Source organism: Pelecanus crispus, chromosome 8, assembly GCF_030463565.1.
Source record: "Pelecanus crispus isolate bPelCri1 chromosome 8, bPelCri1.pri, whole genome shotgun sequence".
Taxonomy (NCBI): Eukaryota; Metazoa; Chordata; class Aves; order Pelecaniformes; family Pelecanidae; genus Pelecanus; species Pelecanus crispus.
Window position 1 is genome coordinate 18379541 of NC_134650.1, and position 12612 is coordinate 18392152.

Below are 12612 nucleotides of genomic sequence, written 5' to 3' on the forward strand. Positions count from 1 at the left end.
GCTATGTTCTCATTGCTATGACTAAGAATAAATGGTTATTTAAAGAACACCTACATAAAAGTTTCTGCTAATTTGTAGTTCACGTTTTAGATGTGTATATACGATAGGAATTATATATGAATATATATTCTAAAGGAAATCTATTTTTATATTTCTAATGGAAAAGACCAAATAACCAAAAGCTTTTCACTGTGCTGCTTAATTATCCTTGAAAAGGCAACTTCAGTGTTTTATTTTGACTATGTGAGAAAGGGTGCAATACCCCTGTCACAGGACTGTGACCACGTTTGTAAGGTTTCCCGAGACCATCAAAATGTTTAACAAGTAGCTTCAAAATATATAAATATGCGTTTTATGAATCTGGTACTACTAGAGACGAAAATACAAGAAAAGCAATAAAAACTAAAGGAAGTAATGTTGAAATCAACCTTTTGATAATACTATTTCCCAGCTACACAAAGTACACTGTCATGATAGGGAGTAGAGGATAATCCAGGTAAATCACTAAATTTTAACTTTGATCATTTTTTTTCCCCTATTGTATTCATTTACATTTTAGCTTCTCTTTCACGTTACTCTTCATTAGTGAGAATCTTTCAAGTAGGACTACTGCTTCACTTCACACTGAACTAATTAGTAGAAAATAGCACCCCAGTGTTTTGTGTTAAGTAGGTATGTCTTAAGGCATCCTATAACGGGGCAGACTCGGTCCACCAAAAACTGGTCCTGATGCTGAACAATAAAACCATTTTGCTACTTTCCTAATTCCATTAATACCTAGGAGGAAGCACAGATATTTTAAGAAAAGAGTGTTTCAGTGCTCAGAACTGCCTGCATTTCTACTTTAACTGAAGGAAGCATTTATGTGTCATTTCTGCTGAGATATTCTATGGCAATCTGCCCAAATTCACGCTGCTATTTTCTAGTAAACATTGCCCAAGTTAAGACTTAGGTAAGAAAATCATAGAATCATAGAACAGTTTAGGTTGGAAAAGACCTTTAAGATCATCAAGACCAACCATTAACCTAACATTACCAAGTCCACCACTAAACCAATTAAGGGTAGAGTAATAATTTCATGTTTCCTGGCTTGGCAGCTGGATTATTTTTAATGAAAGGAAAAACTAGGAATCATTTAAGATTGGAAAGGACCTCTAAGATCATCAGTCCAACCATCAACCCAACACCACCATGCCCACTAAACCATGTCCCAAAGTGACACATCTACCCATTTTTTGAGCGCTTCCAGGGATGGTGACTCCACCACCTCTCTGGGTAGCCTGTTCCAATTCTTGACCACCCTTTCCGTGAAGAAATTTTTCCTAATATCCAACCTAAACCTCCCCTGGCGCAGCTTGAGTCCATTTCCTTTCATCCTATCACTATTTACTTGGGAGAAGAGCCCAACACCCACCTCACTACAACCTCCTTTCAGGTAGTTGTAGAGAGTGATAAGGTCTCCCCTCAGCCTCCTCTTCTCTAGGCTAAACAATCGCAGTTCCCTCAGCCACTCCTCATAAGACTTGTGCTCCAGACCCTTCACCAGCTTCGTTGCCCTTCTCTGGACAAGCTCCAGCACCTCAATGTCCTTCTTGTAGTGAGGGGCCCAAAACTGGACACAGTATTCCAGGTGCGGCCTCACCAGCGCCGAGTACAGGGGGACAATCACCTCCCTGCTCCTGCTGGCCACACTCTTCCTGATACAAGCCAGGATGCTGTTGGCCTTCTTGGCCACCTGGGCACACTACTGGCTGTTGGCCTTCTTGGCCACCTGGGCACACTGCTGGCTCATGTTCAGCCAGCTGTCAACCAACACCCCCAGGTCCTTTTCAGCCAGGCAGCTTTCCAGCCACTCTTCCCCAAGCCTGTAGGGTTGCATGGGGTTGTTGTGACCCAAGTGCAGGACCCGGCACTTGGCCTTGTTGAATCTCATACAGTTGGCCTCGGCCCATTGGTCCAGCCTGTCCAGGTGCCTCTGCAGGGCCTGCCTACCCTCCAGCAGATCGACACTCCCACCCATTTTGGTGTCATCTGCAAACTTCCTGAGGGCGCACTCAATCCCCTCATCTAGATCATTGATAAAGATATTAAACAAGACTGGCCCCAAAACGGAGTCCTGGAGAACACCGCTTGTGACTGGTCGCCAACTGGACTTAACTCCGTTCACCACTACTCTCTGAGCTCAGCCACCCAACCAGTTTTTTACCCAGCGAAGAGTATGCCCATCCGAGCCATGAGCTGCCAGCTCCCCTAGGAGAATGCTGTGGGAGACTGTGTCAAAGGCTTTACTGAAGTCCAGGTAGGTGACATCCACAGCCTTTCCATCATCTACCAGGCGGGTCACCAGGTCATAGAAGTAGATCAGGTTGGTGAAGCAGGACCTGCCTTTCATGAACCCAATATAAAATATACGTAACTCGATATTTTAGCATGACATCACAGTTGGTGTAGAGTGATATTGGTTTTCTGAATAGGTACATTTGAACCTAAAAAACCCAAGACGAATACACCTGAGTTGGTTATCTAGGCTAAGTTTAGCTAAGGTAGGACTTTGTAAAGGCTGACACACTGCTTCACACCAAATGACATAGTAAGTTTCATGGTCAGAAAAGCTTTGTACACCACACATTTCAGGCCATTCAGTAATGTAATTTGTCTGTGAAAAAAGATTAAGTGTATTATTAAAGACACTATAATCATAAAGACAAAGCAGCAGATGTAGTTACAGGCCATTTTCACTGAAGCATTTTGTGAGATCTTGCACTCAAGATTAAACTTACAAGATTAAATGGTTCTATATTTTGAGATACAGCATGAATATTTAACAATGAAATAAAAATCAATTATCTTTAGAATTTTAAAATTAAAGCTAGGCTCTAAGCTGTTGATCTGCCAGTAAAGCTATTAATTAGTATAATTACATAGCAAATGAAGTTGGGACTAAAAGTGTCAGGGTATTTTACCAGGCTAGGCAAATAAGCCAAGAACATAGTCAAGTGATTAGACCCTTCTGTTTCATCTTTCAGAATTGTCCCATTTTACTCAGTACTGTCACTTCTTTTATTTCTCATTTTGTTTTCAAAAGTAAGTATAAGGGAAAAAATATTACAATGGGGGAGGGGAAATCACAAGAAGTTCCTTTTTTTTTTTTTTTTTTTTAAACAAACCTTTTCCAGGATTTTAGAAAACATATCTGCTTGCTGGCAAGGCTTCAACAGGTCAAGTCATTTTCAGCCTGCCAGACCCAGAATGAAGCTGTTCAGTTGCTGTGGCTGATGATACACTTGTAAACTGGTAGGCAAGCAGGCAGCTGAAAACAAAATCAGTTAGTGCATAAAGTATCCAAAAACCCCTCAAAACCAACAAATTTCCAGTCTGCTAATTCTCCATATGAGCAGGCAGATATCAGATACTGTTAACTTGGTTAACTTTTAAATCATCAATTTCTGTCTGATTTATGTGGTCTCATGTCATGTGATACATCTCTACAATTAGAACAAGACAACTTAATCCCGAACAGTATCACATAGGTTTTCTTAAGAACAAGCAAGCATCCACTAGTTTTACCCAATAAAGTGTTTGAGTTCACCTTTTCAGGTGGATAGAGGGGACAGGGATTGGCAATAAAAGTAAAATCACAAGTTTTTACCTGACCAAGTAAAAAACTGGTTAAAAGCAGTCTTGAAAATGCAACATCTAGAACTGAAACAAAACTAAACAACTACAGCTCAACTCATAACTCTTTCCTATTACAACCTAGGATAAATATACCCAACTAAGCTTAAAAAAAAAAAAAAAAGAGTAATATTTCACAGTCCTGATCCCAACTGAGTATTCTACAGTTTAAACTTTTTTAGAGTTTTTTTGTTTTGGTTTGGTTTTTTTTAGTTAGTTGTAAAGCAATAAACCCCTATCAACGAAAACATCACTAATTATATTTCATGTGTTCCTATGTAAGATTGCTACAGATTATCCACATGCCATATAGTTTATAGCACCAGTTTTATGAATAACGTGATCACATTTATAACTTAATTTAGACCCTTTAAGGAACAATCTTAGCTTGAATATTTCATGACACTATCTTTAAGTAATAGCAGGCCTTAAAAGTAAAATATACTCCTTGCACCATCAAACATTTATGTACTGAAATACAGCTCTTACAACTTACCACATTTTATTTTTCTTTTTGTTTCTATTCTTTATTATTGTCACAAGTGAGCTATATAATCCCTAATAAGCCTTTTCAAAACTACTTGATAGATAATAAATTGATGAAATATAGGTTAACAAGAAATCCAATGTGATCATACCATCCAACATTTTGAAACATTGTGTAAGAATAGCTAACATAAGAAAAAGTTGATAGCTTAATATATTACACAAAAATAAACATTACGTATTGTTAACAGTAAACATTAAAAAAAAACCCTGAAACCACAACAACAAAGGAAAAGAATTTCCTTTGTTTTTCATGTAAACCTGCACAGAACACTTAAACTGCCATATCTTTGGTGAAAGTGAAGATGTTTCAGAGTAGGGCTGAAATGAGGTCCAGGTGAAAGGTGAATTGGTTTTGATGGTGAAAAAGGCAATGACCTCCAGCTTGCAAAGCTGATTAAACCTTTTACTCCATTTGGTTAGAAATGCACAGTAACAGTGCTAAAATTATTGTCCAGAATGTAGCTGATGATCTGTATAAAATTAGATTTAATCAAAATTAATTACCCTGTCCAACTGTTTATCGAAAAAAACGCAGTCATGTAAATTAATTTGAAACATACCTTTTATCAAAATGAAGCTATTCTACTTTATTAAGTAAAATTTATATTTAACATTAATATTTAATAGCTGCTGCCTGCTTTTCATAACACTTGTCTCTGATTCTCACAACGGAAACTTCTATAACCGCAGCGAAGGAGTGCTGTCCCACTTGCACGGAGACTGCAAGCTAGAGAAGGAAGCAGTAATTAAGCGATCTACCCACACGGTGGTGCTGGTGATTTACGACTGCTCGGTAGCAAGGCAGGAGGGTCTACATCTCCCAACACTATTTCTCACTAATTTTGAAGGAATGAGAATCTGGGTTGCAAAAGCTACGAGGCTAGGAGAACACCAAGTATATTAACTACCATGACAGCACGGACGTTAAAAAGGAGATGACTGCAGTAGGGAGGTTCTGCTGTTAGTGAGTATATTGAAAAAAACATAAATTATAAGTAGCTTCAGAGAATGGTAAACTGTTGGGGTTAGTTAACGGTTGTGCAATTAGAATGATGATGTCTGCATGTATATTTCTATATCACAAAATGTGGCTGTTAAATACTAATTTGATGCTGTTACCAAAATGCTTTCCTATTGGAGAGTAGTGTTTAAATACTGAATTAACTATATATCAGTGCAATAGGTTGATTGAAAACTGGTGTCAACTATTTAAATTAATAATTTATAGAAAAAAGCAGTGGGAGTTCTGAATTGCCATTAAAGATTGTTAATAATGGGCATCTGAATTTATACTGGATGTGAAGTGAAAGTCTAGGTACTGATTAAAGAAGGAAAAGTTAAAATTAATTTGAGTTATAGTACACTCCTGGTTCTATTACATGTTGATTTGGTAAAATTGTTATGAGATTGACTGATCTCTTGAGCTACCAGGTATAAACATACAAACAAACAAAAATCAACCCCCTGAAGTTAATATCATAAAACTTGTATCATTACCTTGGTTTTGGCAAAATCTTGCAATTGTGACTTTAACCATGGATGTTTGGAAAACTTGAAAGACCCATCCAATTTAACCTAATATTTAAAAAAAAAAAAAAACAAACAGGATAAAAATGGGGAAAAAGGAAAGTATAGTCTACAAGATCTAGTCGAGTCATAATGTAAATTTCCATCATAGCTTGGCTCTGAATTTATACACTGAAGAATCTATATTTTCATAATTGGACCCTTTGATTACATAAAGCCAGGAAGCTTGTTGTGAGGCTCCTGACCCATTCAAGCAAGGACTAAAAATGTAACAAATCTAAATAAAAGTAATGGAAAGTTTTCATAAAGGAGTACCTGAAAGTTTGTATTTGAAAGAGACTCACACCTACCTGACAGATTTGCTAAGTAATCATGTGAAGCCACAGGAGGCTAGTTAAGGTTAGACTGGTAAGAAAAATGCAAAACACATCTTTGTTTAGCTAAGATGACCAAGATAGTGAGATGAAGTGATCTGGGTGAGGTCAGCCACTAACAGTTTAGAGAGGATTAGAAACAGTATGTTACTGGCCCTCAATCTGTTGCTGTAATTATTGAGCTACTTGAGTTCCTTGCAGAAGAACTTAGGTATTATTATTACTGCTCTTGGAATTCACAGTAATAAATTAAAACATATAGACTTCTGAATTCTGTTTAATTGAAGGTGAAAGTGTCTTATCTTAAAAAAAAGCAGAACATTTTAATGTTTACCAACTGAAAACTGTGGAAGGGGTTAAACCTGGGCTTTCATGAAGTGGCACTAGCAAATAAAGTAACATGGCTTTAAATTGTGCAAAATTAAATATTCTTAAATAATGAAGAGCAAGAACATGAGGGGGAAAAAACCCAAAACAAACAAACAAAATCCCTAATGCTCCAGAAGTTTTAATTATAATAAACCCTGGATCTGTTGTGCCAAAATTACTTACCTTATGTAGCTAGTAATCAGTTGCTTCTCAATAGGCTGCTATTACTCACTGGCTTCATATGGCATTTGGGATCTTAAGCACAGTTAGTAAAACATTTGTCAGCTCATATGTTACAGAGCAATTAGCAAGGAAAGACTAAGAGGGCTAATGACTAATGTCATTTGTTTTTATGTAGATAAAGGCAACAAGCCTCTTCTTCAGGGGGAAAAAACCCCAGCACATCTACTTGTTGTAGTTACTCCATTCCTTACATGGAATGCTTGCCTGCTGGCATAGATAAGACTTACAAAACATGCATTTACATTTTATACAGGGTCAGCAGTGCACAGATTTCATTAAGTTTAGCGATCTAAAATGTCAATAAACAGAAGTATACAAACTACATGTTTAGGAAACATTTATGCTTCAGTAAGTACTGGATTCGTAAAAACTCTACAGGACAATATCTATTACTGAGGTCATAAGCAGGAGAAGTTTCTAAGAGCAAATACATAGTTACAGTGGCAACCTAGGGACTAAACACAATGTAAGCTGAAAAGAAATATGAAAAGTGAGAGTCTTCTCATAGCTAAATGGGACAAAAATATTTGTCTCCATAAAGCTAAATTTACTAAAAACAATGGACTTAATGACCTTGTCCTTGTCATTCTATGCTCTTTCACAACCTCTTAAAGTAAAATCTAGCTTCAAAGCTAAGTACAACTCAAGGAATCCTGGTACATAGCCAAACTGTAAATAGTGGTATTATGTAACTGTTAAATATTTCATAACACTGGTGAATAATATTGTAGCATTCTGACAAGATGGTCACTCCATTTGACAAATCTATATTACAAATAACTTATTAGCAACTGATGTGTGTATTCTATATTCAGAAGAAGTAGATGTAATCTGTAAAACAGTATCCTAGTTATTGCCAATTTAGTAAAGAAAAGGGAACAGTTCTGAAAATAATGGCATGTTTTAAATAATGAATCAGTTACTTTGCATCCAAGCTCCTAATTCTGTTTTAAAGGCATAAATGGAAATCCTAAGCTGAGGAAAATATTGTGGAGTTTGCTAACATATTTCATGTATTAAACAACAGCTGTTACACGTGACTGGAACTGAAGGTGGGGGGGAAGCAGCAGCAATTTTAACTGTTCCATGATTTAGCATGCTAAGGCAGATAATTGACCTGGTGGAGTAATCATGTTAATACTTAGAATTTACAATGTATTTTATATTTTTCCAAGATGTACCCAACTAACTGTCAGGCAAATGATATGGATTTGTTAATTAAGTCACTTTTATCCTTGTTTTAAAACAAGGGGCTTTAGCTGTGGGTATTTGGAGTGGTTAATCACACAGTGAATGCAGCAGAATCAGGATTAGAACAGGATTCTCTTGTTTCCTGTCCCTGTTTTAATCAACTAGACCATTCTGTATTTAATTTTTAATCCCATTTCTATTGACGTAAGCTAGACCCACACATTTCGATAGAGGAGTAAAATTAGTATAGTTTTGACAGAAGTAGCAGTTTTGTTGGCTTCCTCTGTAGAATTTTACACTATGTGCTTATTTTCCAAGCCCCTTTTATCTTAAGACATCTATTTCTGTCCTGGTTGCTCCAAATAGGATTGTTATCCCTGCATCTACTTACATCCTGTTGCTTGAATTTAACCTTGCATCACGTGAAGCATGTTTCTTTAAAGGCAGAATTTGCTTTTCTATGCAATGGGTTCTGTTATGGGTATCACATTAGATACGAGAATAAACATTCCGTACTCACTGATGTGGTCAGACAAAGTGCAAAAATATATGAATCTTGCAGAATGGATTAAGAAATTTAACCACGCTTAAAAGGTAAATTACTCAGGTTTTCTTTTGGGGCAGAGAAAATGGCACATAGAAAAACTGTGCTTGGACTCTCAACCATCAGAACTGCATGGTGAAATGCTCCAGCTGATGAATTTTGCTCTTCTTTGTAGATATTATTCAGATCTTCCCTGGCTTAGGAAATCTATGAATTCTGGACAATACAATACTATGAAATCCTTCCCTGGGACTCCTCCCTGGTGCAGGAAGTGAAGATGAGTATGAACTAGAGCAAGCTAGGGGCAAAAATAGGAAGTTGGAAGCTTAGTTGACAGCTACGTTACAAGCACTGTAACTTGCTGTATAGCTCTTAAAGTGTGGACGGTAAGCTCTAGAGAATCTAAAGAAAGGTTTGGTTGAGTAAGAAGCTAGTGACAGGTCCTGAGGGGCAGCCTCAGCAGTCCCTGCTGAAGGGGATTTCCTTGATGAGGAAAGCGGCTAGCGGGATAAACCAGACACTCGCAGCATTCTGCTGTCAAACCCAGAAACTCTCCTGTAGAATACTGCGTGGGAGTGGGCTGCCCCTCTGCTTTGCAGGGTTCCGAGATAATACGTAGCACCCTGTAGACTTTTGACTCTCATCGCTTACTCTGCGCGCTTTCTTTGGATGAGGTGGCGTTGCAGGTGGCTCTGGAGCCAAGCATACCCGTGGTACCTCCAGCCTGCTGCGCCCTGGCGAGGTACCGCCGGAGAACTAGAGCTCGCTTTATTGCCCTCCCTGTCTTTTCGGACAATTCCCCACAGCAAACAGCCCCTCCCCGGGCGGCACGGTCTGCGCGCCTCCGCCACGCCAAACCCCAGGGCGCATGCGCCGCTCTCCTCCGCGAGCCCGGCCGCGGCGCGAGCGGAAAAGGAGCGGGCGGGGGAAGGGAGGCGGGCGGTGGCAGCAGCTCTCGCGAGATTTGGGGCGGCGCCGCGGGGGCGAGTTTGAACTGGGGGAGCGGCGCCGGTGCGGAGCGGCGCCGGGCCGAGGTAGCGCGCTGCGGGGGGGCGGTGCCGTGAGGGACGGAGGAGTGCGCTGCCGGGGGGCTTTCCTCTCTGGGGGGCTGTTGCTGTCTCTTTGCTGCTCCCTGCCTGTAGAAGGGGGCTCTCCAGCGGCGGGGGCGAGGGGAGAGAGGAGGAGAGCTCCCGCCTCCCCCCCCTCCTTTCGTGCCGCTGTGCCTGGGGCTCTGCGGCCTTCAGGTCCTTCCCCTCGCCGGGGTCGCGCTGCCAGTGCCTTCCCCTGTCGCCTCAGGTGGGAAAGGCTCTTCTGTCCTGCGGCCCCCGGAGATGCTGCCTCAAGTGTGGGGGGGGCACCCTCCCCCCCTCCGCCCTTTTTGCCCGTTCGGGTTATAATATCGCAGGGGGCGTCTTCCTGCGGGAAACAAAACCGGCTGTAAGTCATTGCCTGTACCCATGCGGAACGTGTTGGCGGGACTCGGCGATGTTAAGGACTTGTGCTGGGTGGGGCGAGTCGTTTGCTTATGTTGGTTTGAAGTGGGTCAGGAAGGTGTGCAAGCAGTAAGGGGAGAATACCATGAAATGACCGGCCTGAACTGCAAAAGGGTAATGTCCTGAATTTAAGGAATAGGTAGAGGAGTGCGCTACACTGTGTAAGCAAAGTGCTAACAGAGCCAGTTGCTGGGGTGCTGGGTACTTTGTAGTATTTTTGACTGAAAGATCAGGCTGTAGTCTGGGGGGGGGGGGGGTTATGGTGTGTGGTGGGGTTTTTGTTTGGTTTTTTTTTTGTTTTTTTTTTTTCTTTTCTCTGTAATACTTATCCACCCAAGAATGTGTTTTGTGGAAGGTGATTAGCCCTGAAAATATTTTAGCTTGAGTGTCCAACTTGGCAGGTGAAGAAATGAACTTGTTAACTGAGGTGAATTGTAAGCAGAATACCTGGCGAAGGGAGAGAAACTGTCTTGCTAATTATGTTAGCGATCAGAAAACTGTGTAAGTACTTCTGAATAGATCAGAACACGGACGGCTGTTGCATATGACCGTTGGGAATGGCAGTTTAGCTAGAAGAACAGTTACAGAGTGGGAGAAGAAAGCTTGTGTGCCAGGAGAGTGCCTTTTTATCTCCTACCCTGTTATTTTTATCAAGGAGTACTTAAATGGTTGAATAATCAAGGCCTGGAGCCCTCAGTACAGAATCCATCAGAAAATGTTTGAAGATAATTAGCCAAAAGTGAGTAACTCTCTTGTAACTCTCGGTAGAATAAATGGTGACCGATTTCTATTATTTCATCTCCTACCTGTTCACCTGACTACCTATTTAATTTATCTTAAAACATTATTTTCAGGGTAGTTTACTTAACCTCATGTATAATATTAAATTGCAGGCAATTACATCCCTATATAACAATACTGTTTTATGAACAAAGCTACCTGGACTTGTCTGATTAACTTCATCCAAAATTGACGATGAAGAGTTGATGATGTCTGTGCTCCGAAAGCCATACTTGCTGTTTTCCCTAATAGTTGGCAAGGAATGTGTGAATAGGAAAACTGTTTCTCTTTTCCTCCATACTTCAACTATAAAATTAAAGAAAAGCCTAAGAGCTTTTTCAATATTATCCAGTAAATGATTTATTAAGAGCTCAAAGATCTTGTATGTGAAAATGGAGGCGAGCACTTTGAAGAAGTAGGAGGGAGCAAGACAAAGTCCCCAAACAACCCTTAAAAATTATATATGTGCTGGAAGAATGGGACCCTGGGTGTAGCCTGTTTACTTGCCCCACAGGCCAGTTGCAGAGCATCTATTCTTTGGCAACATTGCCTGATCTGGCTGTTTCTAAATTATCTGACAACTGCCTCAACTGAGATTTGAATAAGATTTGCATTTCTGTGGGGTTTTAGTTTGTGATCTGCATTTTCATGAGACAGTCACAAGCGTTAAGCCTTTTCAGAAGAGGACTGCTATGAAGGATTGTGTTATAATGTCAGCTTATACTCATCTGGACTAGACAACTGTTGCTTTTTTTGGTGTGGGGTGGTTTTTTTCCGTGTTAAAGGTAGAGTACAAGAATAAGGTCAAGAAAGATTTAAATGGACTTCTGAAAGTGGGCTAAAAATGTTACTGAAATTTAATTTAGTTAGCTAGGAGCAATCAGATGGTGTGTTGCGTCTATACTGTTATTTGATCAGAAAATAAAGCTATTTTTAAAATTCTGTTTATGAAGTGAATAAGGATTAGTTCATCCCCTTTACTAATGCAAATGCATGCCAGGAGTGGTTGCCTCTATGCTTGTTCTGCTACATCTTATTGTTAAAACATTTCATTATTAAATTGTGTACAGTGTATGTGTCCCCGCACTAGTAATAATGTTGTTGATTCTTAGCTGTAGGTATGCAAAATTCCTGTCTTTCACTGTTTTATTTTAGCATAAGTGTAGTATTTCAAGCATTGAAATAGTTAGATGTGAAAAACTGAAGTTTCAGAGGCTGGCTGGATAAAGTCTCTCTGTATGTGTTAAACTTGAATAACAACAAGTGATGGAAAATGTGAAAACCAGAATTTGATAATTTCTATCTTGTATCTCGGAAAGGAATTAGCACAGTTTTGGTATGATGTACTTTTGTATGTCAATTTTTTTTTTCCTCTTATAGGAAGCTGGGTAATTCCACTAGGAGTTACCCATGTTGAATAAAAGTTAGCAAAACAAAAAAGTGAAGGCATTACATTACAATAATGACTCCTAAAAATAATCTGTCCTGTGTTGAGCTGTGAAATTTGCTCTTGATTAAGACCAGCATCTTGCTAATATTGATAAAGACAACATATGTGCCAGTAAGAAATGGCAACAACTAAATTGTTTATGTGAAAAGAAAAAGCACAGAATAAGATCTTCAATGAAGAATTACTTTAATCTTGACATTATATAAAAATTATGAACCCTGGCTTTGAAAAATTAACTGCAGATTTTTTTTTTTAATCTGTATATCATTGTTACTGCATACTTTGAGAGAACTCTTGGCTTATAGGATATAGAACTTCTGTCTTAATAGGATTTTTTTGGCAGTGTGCTGATTTAGTGGACTCGGGAGCAAGCAGTCATACAAGCTTATTGTGTGTGTTTGACTTGATTTTTGTTTT